We start from the raw sequence: 14,981 nt of genomic DNA on the forward strand, positions 1-14,981 counted from the left end.
TTTCCCCTGGTTTAACTGCACACAAATGTGTGTCTGCAATTGACCAACTGCCTTGCGGGCCTCACTGGGTTTGCTTATTTCCTCCCTGCACCCAGTTCTGCTAACCACCACCTTTTCCTAGCGGGACCCCTCTCTGCTGGCTGCTGACTCCACCCCTCTTACCGGTCTGGATGAATGGTTCGTTGTTGTCAGACTTTGGTACAGTTCAATCTTCTGTCTGTTCTGGTTGTATTTTTTATTCTAAGTCTTTGTTGTCTTTATATTTGGTTGTGCAAGGAGGTACAGTATTTCCACTTATGTCTCCATCTTGGCCGGAAGTGTAAAATAAATAAATCTTAGAAAGAAAAAAATAATCAAGTTTATCCCTGTAGAGTGTTATATTTACACTCTTACTTACCAATTCTAGTTCTCTTCCATTGTTCCTGTAGGCTCAAATTAACATCTGGTATTATCTTCATACTCCACTACAACTCTACTCCTATCTACCTCTTTGTGCCTAGATGTATTATATTCAAATATAATACATTTCTATAAGGACCAACAATACATACAAATAAATATGTACACACATAAACATATAGTCACTAAGAAAAGAAAGATACATTTATATTGTCTTTCATAATTACATAATTACCTTTACCACTGCTTTTTGGAGTTTTTTATGTGTGGATTTAGATTTCTAACTAGGTGTACTTTCTGTCTAAAGAACTTTATTTAGTATTTCTTGTAAGGTGGGTCTCCTAGCAATTCTTTTTTACTTACCCTAACCCTAACTGTAACCCTAAACCCTAACCCTAACATTTTGTTAATTATTGTATTGTTGTTCAATTACAATTCTCTGCATTTTCCCTTCACCACTCCCCCGCACCCCAGCCAAAGCCACTACCCTCCCTTGCTTCAACCCTCCCCCTCAGTTTTATCCATGTGTCCTTTATCATAGTTCCTGAAAACGCTTCCCCCCATTATCCCCTCCTACCTCCCCTCTGGTTACTGTCAGTTTGTTCTTAATTTCAGTGTCTCTGGTTATATTTTGCTTGCTTGTTTCTTTTGTTGATTAGGTTTCACTTACAGGTGAGATCATATGGTATTTCTCATTCACTGCTGGGCTTATTTCACTTAGTATAATGCTCTCCAGTTCCATCCATGTTGTTGCCAAGGGTAAGAGCCTCTTCTTTCTGCTTTGTAGTATTCCACTGAGTCAATATACCATATTTTTTTGATTCACTTATTTACTGATGTGCACTTAAGTTGCTTCCATCACTTGGCTATTATAAATTGTGCTGCTATGAACATTGGGGTGCATAGGTTCTTTTGGATTGGTGTTTCAGGGTTCTTACGATATGTTCCCAGCGATGGAATTGCTGAGTCAAAAGGCAGTTCCACTTTTAGGTTTTCTGAGAAAATTCCATACTGTTTTCCACAGTGGCTGTACTAGTCAGCATTCCCACCAACAGTGCATTAGGGTTCTCTTTTCTCCACATCCTTTCCAACACTTGTTGTTTGTTGATTTGTTTATGATGGCCATTCTGACCAGTGTGAAGTGGTATGTCAAGGTGACTTCAATTTGCATCTCTCTGATGGCTAGTGATGCTGAGCATCTTTTCAAGTCTCCAAGTCCTCTTTATGGCCTCCTTGGAGAAGTATGTATTCAAGTCTTTTGCTCATTTTTTTAATTGCATTTTTTGTGTTCCTGGAGTGGAGTTGTGTGAGTTCTTCATATATTTCAGAGATCAAACCCTTGTCTGAGGTATCATTGGAAAATATGTTTTCCCACATAGTTGCTTTTCTTTTCATTTTAATGCTATTTTCTTTATACCTGCAGAAGCTTTTTAATTTGGTAGGGTCCCATGTGTTTATTCTTTCCTTTATTGTCCCTTGCTCTAGGGGACATATCAGTGAAAATGTTGCTGCATGGAATGTCTAAGATTTCCCTGCCGATGTTTTCCTCTAGGATTTTTATCATGTCACAAGTTACGTTTTAGTCTTTTATCCACCGTGAATTTATTTTTGTGTATAGTGTAAGTTAGTGATCGAGTTTTATTTTATTTTATTTTTTGTATGTAGCAGTCCAGATCTCCCAACACCATTTGTTGAAGAGGCTATTTTTATTCCATTTTATGTTGCTGTCCCCTTTGGCAAATATTAATTGACCATAGAGACTTGGGTTTAATTCTAGGCTCTCTATTCTGTTCCATTGGTCTATGTGTCTGTTCTTATGCCAGTACCAGACTGTTTTGATTACAGTGGCCTTGTAATACAGTTTGATATCAGGGATTAATGATCCCAACTATGTTGTTCTTCTCTCTCAAAATTGCTGAGGCTATTCAGGGTCATTTATAGTTCCATATAAATTTATGAAATGTTTGTTCTATATCTGTGAAATATGTCATTGGTACTTTAATAAGGACTGCGATGAATCTATAAATTGCTTTGGGTAGTATGGACATGTTGATGATGTTAATTCTTCCAGTCCATGAACATGGTACATGCTTCCATTTGTTTGTGTTTTCCTTAATTTCTTTCTTCAGTGTTGTATAGTTTTCTGAGTATAGGTTTTTTATATCTTTGGTTAGGTTTATTCCTAAGTAATTTATTTTTCTTGTTGCTATGGCAAATGGGATTTTTCCTGATTTTTTTCTGATGTTTCATTGTTAGTATACACAAATGCCTTTGATTTCTGAATATTGACTTTGTATCCTGCTGTTTTGCCAAATTCTCTTGTTAGATCGAATAGTTTTTTTGGTGGAGTCTATAGGATTTTCTATGTACACTATCATGTCACCTACAAACAATAACAGTTTTGCTTCCTCCTTTCCACTTTAGATGCATTTTTTTTCTTTCTTTCTTTTTTTTTTTTTTTGTTGCCTGATTGCTGTGCCTAGGACTTCCAGTACTATCTTGAATAGGAGTGGTGAAAGCAGGCATCCCTTGTCTTGTCCCTGATCTTAGTGGGAAAGATTTTAGGTTTTTCCCATTGGTATGATGTTGACTGTGTGTCTCACGTATATGGCCTTTATTATGTTGAGGGATTCTCCCTCTGTTCCCACTTTGCTGAGTGTTTTTATCACAAATGGGTGCTGTGCCTTATCAAATGCTTTTTCCACATCTATTGATATGATCATGTGATTTTTGTCTTTCTCTTTATGTCATGTGTTATGTTTATTGATTTGCTAATATCGCACTATTCTTGCATCCCTGGGATGAATCCCACTTGATCATGGTGTATGATCTTTTTAAGGTATTGCTGGATGCAGTTTGCCAATATTTTGTTGAGGATTTTAGTGTCTATTTTCACGGGTGATATTGGCCTGAAATTTTCTTTCTTTGTTCTGGTTTTATCTGGTTTGGGGATTAGGATGATGCTGGCAACATAAAGAGTTTGGGAGTCTTCTGTCTTCTTGAATTTTTTGAAATAATCTATGTAAAATACGGGTTAGTCCTTCCTTAAATGCTTTGTAAAATTCTCATACAAAGTGGACTGGTCCAGGGATTTTGTATGTTGGAAGTTTTTTGATTGCTCCTTCAATTTCATCAGCTATTATTGGTCTGTTCAGGCTTGCTGCTTCATTCAATTTGGGGAGATCATATTTTTCTAGAAATTTGTTCATTTCACCTAGGTTTTCAAATTTCTTGCCATATAGTTCTTCATAGTAATTTTTTACAATCCTTTGTATTTCTGTGGTATTAGTTGTAATCTCTCCTCTTTCATTTCTGATTGTGTTTATTTGGGTCTTCTCTTTTTTTTTTTCTTGATGAACCTGCTTAAAGGGTTGTCGATTTTCTTTATCTTTTCAAAGAACCAGCTCTTGTATTTATTGATCCTTAGAATTGTACTTTTAGTCTCTGTCATTCAATTCTGCTCTGATCTTGGTTATTTCCTTGCTTCTACTTGCTCTGAGCTGTCTTTGTTGTTGTTCCTCAAGTTCTTGTAGGCGTAGGGTTAGGTTGTTTATTTGAAATGTTTCTATCTTTCTTAGGTAGACCTTTATCACCTTAATTTCCCTCTCAGGACTGCCTTTGCTGTGTCCCTTAAGTTTTGGAATGTTGTGAGTTCATTTTCATTTGTTGCAGAAGCCTTCTGATTTTTTCCTTAATCTCATTCTTGACCCATTAATAGCATGCTATTCAATCTCCCTGATTTTGAGTGTTTTTGAGTTTTTTCCTTGAGGTTGGTTTCTAGTTTCAGTTCCTTGGGGTTGGAGAAAATACTTGATATGATTTCAGTTTTCTTGAATTTGTTGAGGCTTGTTTTATTTCCTATCATGTGGTCTATCTTTGAAAATCTTCCATGTGGCCCTGGCTGGCGTAGCTCAGTGGATTGAGTGCGGGCCTGCAAACCAGAGTATCGCGGTTCGATTCCCAGTCAGGGCACATGCCTGGGTTGCAGGCCAGTTCCCGGCAGGGGACGCATGAGAGGCAACCACACATTGATGTTTCTCTCCCACTCTTTCTCCTTCCCTTCCCCTCTCTCGAAAAATAAATAAAGAAAATATTTAAAAAAAAAAAAAGAAAATCTTCCATGTGTATTTGAAAAGAATGTGTATTTAGTCTTTGAGATGAAATGTTCTATATATATATCAGTTAAGTCCATTTGATCTAGGAATTGTTCAGTGCCACAGTATCTTTGTTGAGACTTTGTTTGGAAGATCTGCCCATTTTTGACAGTGGGGTGTTAAAATTTCCTACTCTAATTGTGTTGCTGTCAATAACTTTTTTGAAGTCCTCCAAAATTTTCTTTATGTATTTGGGTGCTCATATGTTGGGTGTCTATATATTTATAATGTTTATGTCTTCTTGGTGGATTCTTCCCTTGAGTATTATGATGTGACCTTCTGGGTCTCTCTTTATGGCCCTTTTGTTGAAGTCTATTTTGTCTGATATGAGTATTGCTCCCCCAGCTTTTTTTCCCTGTCCATTTGCTTGGAAAATTTGTTTCCAGCCCTTTACTTTCAATCTGTGTAGGTCTTTGTCCTGAGGTGGGTCTCTAGTAGGCAGCATATGTGTGGGTCATGATTTCTTTTCCATTCAGCTATTCTGTGTCTTTTGATTGGGGCATTCAATCTATTTACATTTAAGGTTATTATTTATAGGTACTTATTGATTGCCATTTTTTTTGTATCTGTGTTCCTTTCTCACTGTTTTTCTTCCTGTTCTTAAAGCAGACCCTTGAGCATCTCTTGCAGAGCTGGTTTAGAGGAGGTATATTCTTTGAGGCTTCTTTTGTCTGGGAAGCTCCTTATTTTGGCCAATCATTTTAATTCGGAGCCTTGCTGGATAGAGTAGTCTTAATTGCAGGCCCTTGGCTTTCATTAGTTGGAATGTTTCTTGCCATTCCCTTTTGGCTTGGAGCATTTCCATTGAGAAGTCAGCTGCTAACATTATCAGGGGATCCTTTATATGTTACTTCCTGTTTTTCCTTTGCTGCCTTTAAGATTCTCTCTTTGTCTTGAAATTTTGCCATTTTAATTATGATGCATCTTGAGGTTGGCCTCTTTGGGTTCCTCTTGATTGGGACTCTATGTTTCCTGGATTTGTGTGACTTTTTTCTCTGATGAAATTAGGGAAGTTTTCCATCATTACTTTTTCAAACAGGTTTTCTACCCCTTGCTCTTCTTCTTCTTCTGGTATCCCTATTATAAGGATATTATTATGTTTCATGTTTTCCTGCATTTCCCTTAACCCCTCTTCATGCTTTCTGAGCCTCTTTTCCTTTTCTTGCTCATTCTGGGTGTTTGTTTTTCTAGCTTGTCCTCCACTTTGCTCATCTGATCCTCTGCTTCATTCAAGCTTGCTTTTGATTCCTTCTACTGTGTTCTTCAATTCAGAAATTGTATTCTTCATTTCCTCTTGGCCTTTGTGGATAGTTTCTGTTTCCTTTTTCATGTTGATTTAGTTTGCAGTGAGTTCATTGTAGTTTCCCTGTAGTTTCTGGTAATTCTCTGTGAGCCCATTGAGCTTCCTGATAATCATGGCTTGGAACTCAATATCTGATCGTTGATTTGTCTCTATTTCATTTACCATTCTTTCTGAGGCTCCCTCCTCTCCTTTCATTTGGGGGTTATTTCTTTGTCTTTCCATTGTTTGTGACACTCTTCTTGTTGCTTTTGCTTCTTAAATTGATCTTTTCTGAATCCCTGGGTTTGTGGTGTGAACTACTATGGTAGAAGACCTGTGAGATTCAGTGGTGCAGTCTTCTTGATCTCCTAAGCTCACTGGTCTTGGACTGTCATTTATGTTGGCTCTCTTTGGGTTTTGATTTTTGTTTGGTTTTTCTTTGGTGGGTCCTTCCTTCCAACTGGTTCACTGAAGGTCAGTCTGTCCACTACGTCTTGTTTCTTTTGTGCAGGTGTGGACAGGTTGTGATGAAGCTGGTTCTTCTGTCTGTCTGAGGTTTTGAGGCTTCTCTCTCACTATTGTTCAGTTGTTTGTTCTGGGTAATTTTTCCACCACTTAGTTGTATTTCCAGATCGGTTCTGGGTGGAGGTTAGTGTGGCTTCCACTTCCTCCTTCACCTTCTTCTGTTGTTATCTGTGGTAGTTCCTTTGTTGGTGAGTTTCCTCTTCCAGCAGGTATACTGGTGTTCACAGCTCCCACCTACTCTTTTTTGTGATCAGTTGGAGGGGAAAGGCAAAATGGTTTAAGACAGCAGGAGTGCGTTCTATGGTATTTAAAGTACTAACCTATAGAGAAGAGGTAGGAGATCCTTTGGATATGTATAGTGTTAACTGTGATATTTCACCCAACTAGCCACTTTTTTAAAAGGGTAGAAAAAGATAAGACTCTTGTTACAGTGGGGGAATACTGTGAGTTGGATCTAGAAAGCAGTGAGCTTGTGGGAGGTCAGATTATGAGGTAAAGTGAGGATAAAGGATAGAAAATAGGTGTAATGTGTGGGAGAATAGAGTTAACCACAACAGTAATAAAGTTCTGGAAACAGTGAAGTGGGCTAAAACCTGAGAGGGATGCTGTGTAGTATTTATAATTGTATAGAATAGCTATTATTTACAATAGTAATGGAGCGACAATCATATGACAGAGTCTATGTGATCTGAAACAAGAATAGGAAATACAGGACCTAGAGTGGTGTGCTGTTGGAACACAAGTGAAGTGAAAGATGGAATACTAAAAATACTCTCTTAAAAAGAAAACAAGGTAAACCAATCAAATGATGCAATTTAACAAACCAAGGGAAGACTAAACAGAAGAGAAATAAAAATACTAATAAAATAAAGGATGTAAAATAATGAAAACATAATAATATAATATACAATAACTTGCAAGTTCTCTGGAGTAGCAAAGTGAAATTTATCTCACTGTCTCAGTTGTTAGGATGACCCCTTTTTGGGTCTGTATTTCTTTCACAGCTCTAGGTTTTATTGTCTCACTTGTGGAAATTTAAAAAACAGGAAGGAAGGAAGGAAGGGAGGGAGGGGGAGGGAGGGAGGGAGGGAGGGAGGGAGGGAGGGAGGGAGGGAGGGAGGGAGGGAGGAATTAAAAAAAAAAAAGAAGCCTCCTGCTCTCTTTAAACAAGCCAAGCCAGTTCTGCTGGTCTTCCTGGCTGCAGCAGGCTGAAGGGGGATTGGTTTTGCTTTTCTCCCTTTCTGTGGTTTTGAGAAGATGGGGCCCAGGTCTGAGTCACACTCTTTGCAGTTGCCCAGCCTCCAGCCCAGTTCCAAATTTCACTGCTAGGCTCCCAGTGCCCTTTAGGCCCAGCCTATGCCATGTGTCTACCAGTTTTGCTGTCCTTGAGGTGCACCAATTTGGGGCAGCTCACATACCACCTTCTCACTCTGCTGTCCGAGGTGCTAGGGACTCAGAGTCTCTTCAGAGTAGTTTGGCTCCTTCACTGAGTTAAGTCTTTCTGGGGATTGCTGACTCCCAGAGCCCTACTGCTGTCTGCCCAGACTTCTCCACCTTCCTCTTAGAGAGCCAGTTGGCCCTACGCAGGAGGGTGGGGAGCACCACCATGGCTGCCTCAGGGAATGCAGGTGCGCACATCTGCTGCTGCACCCCGGTGGTGGGGCAGGGTGCAAGGTGCCTCTGGCAGGTGGATGTCTGGCACACTGTGTCCCCAGGGTTGCTGGCATGAGCACTTGGCCTGCGCTTCTGCGGCAAGATGGGCAGCCTCTGGGCTGTGGGTCTGGGCGTGTGCTGTCCCTGGGTCTGTGGGTGTGAGAGCCCGGCCTCTGCTGCTGCAGTGGGAACGTAGTCCCAGAGCAGCTGTGCCAGCGTGCAGGGGCCTCCACTGCTGCGGCGGTGGGGTGGGGGTGGGGGGGTTGGCTGGTTCGGTGGTGCACCACTGGGGTCACGAGCGCATTTGGGTGCCCTTTGCCACTGTGGCCAGGGTAGGGTAGGGGCAGAGCAATTCTGTATTTTTATTTAGCTGAAAATTTATTTTTGCCTTCATTTTTCAAAGAAAGGTTTCCTAATTATAAAATTACAAATTAACAGGTTTTTATTTTCTTTCAGTACTTTATGCCATCCTACTGCTTTCTAGTCCATGTTTTGTTTTGTTTTTAATGATAATTTACCTGTTAGCCTCATTGGGGTTCCCTTGTACATAGCAAGTCATTTTGCTGCTTTCAAGGTCTTCTCTTTGTCTTTGCCTTTCAGCATTCTTATTATCCTGTGTCTGGGTATGGATCTCTGTATTTATCCTACTTAGACTTCATTTAACTTCTTATGTGTGTAGATTAAGATTTTTCATCAAATGTGGAAAGTTTTCAGCCATTATTTCTTTGAATGTATTTTTCTATTCCTTTCTTTTTATCTTCAGTGATTCTTCTGCCATTTCACATCTACTGTTGAGCCACTATAGTGGATTTTTATTTTAGTTATTGTACTTTTCACCTCTGGAATTTCCATTTGGTTCTTTTTTTATGATTTCTATCTATAAATATTCTCTATGATGAGACATTTTCAGTTTACAGGACAGTGCTCAACCAACTGAGCCACACTGGGCCAGGGTTGTGATGAGACATTTTCTTCATACTTCCTTCTTTCAGCAAGGTTTACTTTAGGTCTTTGAGCATATGTATAATGGCTTCTTTGAAGTTTTCATAAAATATGACATGATGTGCTTACAGTTAGTTGCCTGCTCTTTTTCTTGTGCATCGATCACACTTTCCTGTTTCTTTTCATGTCTCATGTCTTTTTGTTAAAAACTGAATATTTTAGATAATATAGTAATTCTGGAAAACAGTTGTTCTTTCCCTCCCCCCAATGAATATTTGTTGTGGTTGTTTGTTCATTTATTTCTTGAGTGATTTGGCAGGACTATTTAGTAAAGTTTGTTTGCCCTAAAGTAGGAAGCCCCCGATGTCACTTCTCAGAGGGTACACTCTGGCACACAGTCACCCTGGGAGGATAGTGATTTTAACAGAGTTCTTTTTGACTAGCTCTTTTCCTGATCCCTCTGGAAAGTTGTTGGCCTAATTTGATATTACACCCCACCCTCTGGTTCCACCAATTAGTGGTTGGTTGTCTTATTGTTTTTGACATTGTTTTGGTGTGAATTGCTCAGCAGTCTGTTAGAGTTAAATCTGGGCAGGGGTGGTTTTTAAAGCTACCTTTTGAAGTTTATTCTGACTAGAGGAGGGCCTTTCTTAGCTGTCTCATTCCCTGATTTTCTCTGCTAAACTGGCTGACCTACAGTTTAGCTTGTGCTTCTAATTAAGAGATTTGTCTGCAAGTATACCCTTAGGCTTAATTTTCTCCACAGTCTTTTTCAAATAAAGTCAGTTCCTTTGGGGAGAACTTTTATGCTCTCTTATGAACTGCTTCTCCCTGTGGGCAAAGGCATTAGTCTGTGATCCTCTGGGTTTGCTTCCCACTGCTTGTGCTCTATGAGTGAGCTGGGACAAGGGAGGTCACAGTTTCAATTTTCTGGCCTGCCATTCCTGAGTAGTCCTCATCCTACTGGGTTCAGTGGAAGGAGCCCTCTGCCTCTCAGACACAATTACCAGAATTTAGCCATGTAAGCTTAGAGTTGGAGGGGTTATGAAATACTCTCAGTTTATCCTTCAGGTGAGATATGTTAGCCCTCGTTTGGAAGCTGAGAGGAGTCGTCCCATATTCTTGGCTACATTATGCTCAGAATGAAATTACTCTGCCAAACGGAGCTGATTTGGGATTGGGGTGGAGGGCTGGCAGTTAGGGAGGGAATGGGTCATGGTTCAGTATTATTAGTAGGTTTCTTTGAATAACTGTGTCTTCATACTTTTCTGACCCCTTAGGACTCTTTCCAGAGACTTCAAATAAAGGTTGTATTTTTATAGCTTTCTTTAGTTTTGCTTGTTTCTCTAGAGAGTACAACCATGGAGCTCCTCACATTTTCATACTGTCAGTGAAACTCCTTAACCAATATGTCGAGGGTATCTGCTATGTACTTAGTGTAGTGGTTCACCCAAATCCGTGTGCAAGATTTTTTTCAAAGCCAGAAACATTAGGTATATACTTTTCACATGAACTTTACCTGGCTCTAGTTTAATATCATAGGATACTGAAATTCTAAGATTACCTCAAGCTATTGGAAACAAAAGGCAAAGATCACCTAGGTTTGACCAGTATATACTAGGACTAAATGAATGATGAGTAAGGCAAAGCTACACTCTTAATTTTGAAAACTTTCCTGTGGAAGGTGTTTCAGCTGACACCTCATTTTAATTAATTATATTTATTAAATATGGGAAATGGTATATTTAGAAGTCTAAAAGGATATCTTTAAAAAACGAAGCCAGCTATGATTTTAAGTACCAGATCAAAATTGAGGGTTTTTTTAATGGGATGATTTTATAGTGCCAAACTTTTTTTGATCTTAATGCTGCAAAAGTTAATATTTGAGAACACAGATAACTACGATGACTTCTGTTTTGCACTCCAAGCTACTCTGTCACTACTTAATAAATAATCATTTGTGGCTTAGTAGGGTGGAAGTAGGGTGGGGATTTTCCTTTTGGCACATACACTAGTGAGTAATACATTTATTTCAAGTGCCAATAAAAATGTTATACTGGACTTATGTGACACATTTGTTAGTTATTAGAAACACTAATTCTGAAGCATTTGAGCAATGCTCTATTATACTTCTCTACCTGTAAGTTTACATTATCAGTATTTTAAATGAATAAGGTTTTAATACTGTAGCACATTTCTGGAGGGAGAATAAATACAATATGGACATTTTTAAGAGTAACACCATCTCTGGACTTATCTCAATAAAGACAGTATTATTCACCTTTTTTTTCTCAACTAATCTTTCATAATTGTTTCCATGAACTTCCTTCCTTCCTGGAATCTTTCTAACACTTTAATCATCTTTATATTTTTTCCTTTTGGAGTATGTGTGTACTGTTAACATGCTGCCTCTTCCCTCTCAACCCCTAACCTGCCCTTCACCTCTTTGCTGACAGTGAGATGGAGCAGAAGGTAGCTGGGTTCTGGCCTTGTTATCAATAATTTGTGCATTCTCTGGGTCTAGGTTTCCTCGTCTGCAAAAAAGATTATCTCTAAAGACTAAATAAATCAGAATAATGCCATCTTCAGAAATGGGTCCAATTTAGAATTCTAAAATTAGAATAAAACCTTAGGGGCTTAGTGTGAGCACATCGGTGGTCATTAGTGTTGAATCCCTCATTAAGCAGTTTTGTGTTTGATCTCACATTCAGGTGATCTGATAGGAGAATTGTTCTTAATGTTCAATTATTGCCAATATTTATGATATTTGGGGAAACTAGTAATGACATTTCAACTCTCTACACAATTACTAAGTGTTTAGTATACAGGGGTGGGCAAAAGTCAGTTTACATTTAGAATACAAATAAATTAATACAATAAACTCTGTCTTGAATAATCATAACTATAAACCTACTTTTGCCCAGTGGTATATTTAAGAAACTATACCCATACATTATATATTTTATATGATCAGAAAACCTAAATATTGTGTCTAGTATTAAGAGAGAAAATGGGATCCCTGGTGTTTTAAGGATATAAGTTTTGTTTTGTTTTAAAACCATTTGGTAAGACTGTTTCATAGGATAGGGTGTGGTTGAGCACTTTTAAAAAATTTCCACAGTTGAAAATGTGGAGATAGATTCATTTATCTTTCCTTGTGGGAGTAGGGCTCAACTTTAGCCAATGCCCTCCTACAAAAAACAGCTATGGAAAGGAAAATAAACAAAGTTCTTAATGTGTGAAATCTTACAGAAGAGATTTAGACCAGATTTAAAGTAAACTACTCAACATGGATTCAAGGTTTATTAGTGGTAATCCAACTTTGGGAGTTGCATATGTACAATATCTCCCACCCCCAATGTAACCTTTAGTAGTAATACTGTAACTATCCACTTAGTGGTAATATTACAATAAACCATTATGTTAGTGGTAATATTACAATCAATTGTCATGCTAATGGAATTATTACAGTAGCACTCATAGTTAGCTATGGTTTACCAAGATTGGATATAAAATGTGGAAATGAAGATTAGAGTTGTTATGCAAAGTCTTTAAATCAGTTTCTACATAAAACAGGAATAATATCATAGACTGAAAGAAAAATTGTGGATTTTCTTCTTAGTAAGGTTTTGTATACTTAAGTGGATGCTATGAAGTGGATCCAGATCTCTGTTCAGGAATAAAGGACTTATTCCCACCACTGCTTAAAGGAAAGCTAGCAGATAACCCTTTTGGTGTATTTTCTCTAGTAAAGAAATCTGCCTTTCCTATTAGCAGGTCCTATTCCCAGGAATGACTAATTAATATAGGAACTTAAAGGTCCCAATTTCAGGAGCCGTCTTCCCAATTCAGGATAACTCTGAAGGACCATCCTGCTTCAGAGCTCCTGGTAGGGCTGGCGGAGGCCTTCATTATGATTATATCACAGCCCATCATCTCCCCTAGGCCAAACCTGCTTCCTTCTCTTTCTTTGCAAAGGTGTTGCTCTCCAGAGGGCTCCCTAATCAATATCCTGCATGCTGATCTTCACCTCCATATTTGCTTTTTAAGGAAGCTGTCACTGACCATCAGCATCTTGCAAGAGTCATGAAATACTATTAGTAATAATTATTTTCTCTGAAATTCAGTATTCTAAGCTGAAAGATAAAAAATATTAACCTGAGATCGGGTTATGGTTAAAGTGTCAAATGCAATGACAGAGAAATGGTTATAGTTAGTTATAGTTTCATAATTAATGCAGACTTGTGGCCAGACCGACCTGAGTTCCAATTTTAGCTCTGCCATTTATTAGCCATGCAGTTTTCAGACCTAAGCACTCTTAAGTCTCACCTTTTCATCTATAATATGAGAATGATGATGATAAACATACTATAAATAATTACTTTTAATTGGGCATTTACTATATGCCAGTAATTTAGCTAGTTCAACAAAACCTGTTTTTCTTCTTTCTTTTTTTTTCTTTTTTTATTGTTGTTCAAGTACAGTTGTCTCCATTACCTCCTCTTACTCACTTCATGCTTCACCCATCCCCCTCCCACCCTCAGTCCTACCCACTTTGTCTTTGTCCATGTATCCTTTATATAGGTTCCTTGATGGCCCTTCCCTTATTTTCCCCCATTATCTCTTTCCCCCCATAGGGGACAACAAAACCTGTTTTTAAAAATCAATTTAATTAAACCTGTAAAGTTGTTATATGGATTAAGAGAACTAAGGCAAATAAAGGTTTTCCACATTGAGTTGTATGTGGCATATACTGAATAAATAGTAGCCACTATAACGTCTATTGTTGTTATTCACCATAAAGCATTTATTGAAGTGCCTTACACCAAAAATGGTACTCTACATAAGAAAGAAGTCAGATATTTCTAATTGCCAGCACTATGGTTTATTTTATTAAAAGAATACATTTTCTTTTAAGGAAAATATTTTCTATCATGTAGTGACACAATTTTACAATAACCAAGCACTGAAAGCAACCTAAGTGCCCATCAGTAAATGAATGGATTAAAAAATATGGTACATTTATGTGATGGAACACTATACAACAGAAAGAAAGAGGGAGCTCCTACCCTTTGCAACAACATGGATGGAACTGGAGAGCATATGCTAAGTGAAATAAGCCCAGCAGTTAATGACAAATGCCATATGATCTCACCTGTAAGTGGGACCTAATCAACAAAAGAAACAAGCAAGCAAAATATAACTAGAGACATTGAAATTAAGAACAAACTGACAGTAACCAGAAGGGAGGAGGGAGGGGATAATGGGGGGAAAGGGGAAAGGGTTTTCAGAAACATGTATAAAAGACACGTGGACAAAACCAAGGGGGGTAGAATCAAGGGAGGGAGGTGGGGATGGCTGGGGTGGAGAGTGATGGGGGGAAAATGGAGACAACTCTACTTAAACAACAATAAAAATGTGAAAGATTAAACACCTCACTCATGAGAAAAAAAATGCTTAAATTCTCCCTGGCTGCTGTGGCTCAATGGATTGAGCACCAGTATCAAATGCAGAAATGTGCAATCAGCTGCAGGTTAGAAGTAGAAACCACTTGTCTATAAAGGGTTTTTAAACCCACATGTGATAGTGGAGAAAGCTGTAGTTTGAATTCCTGTTGTTCCATTGGTTAATATTGGTGGAGGTGTGAGGTGTATGACTCATTCTCAGACTGTCTGCTTCATACCTACCCTAATACACTTTCACCTTCTCCAGCCACACAGAACCTCATCTCCCTGAAACATTTACACAACACATGGGCACCAGAGCTTATCCATCTAGGAGGTATACATTTCTTCAGCTTTTTATTCATTAAATTCATCTGATTTTTAAAATGTTGTTCTCCTTAATGCATACTTCAACTAATACTAAAGGCATGGATGGAAAGTCAGGTTAACTTGGAATTGCTAAATAACCTGAAGTAATCCAATTTTAAGCACACAAAAGGGGCTGCTACAAAAACCTGCAAGCCCTAGGTATCTACCTGCAAGGTGGAGCCATAGACCAAGAACAGTGAGAGAACCCTGTTT

This window comes from Artibeus jamaicensis, unplaced genomic scaffold (assembly GCF_021234435.1).
Source record: "Artibeus jamaicensis isolate MK-2021 breed Jamaican fruit bat unplaced genomic scaffold, CSHL_Jam_final contig_311, whole genome shotgun sequence".
In the NCBI taxonomy this organism is placed as follows: domain Eukaryota; kingdom Metazoa; phylum Chordata; class Mammalia; order Chiroptera; family Phyllostomidae; genus Artibeus; species Artibeus jamaicensis.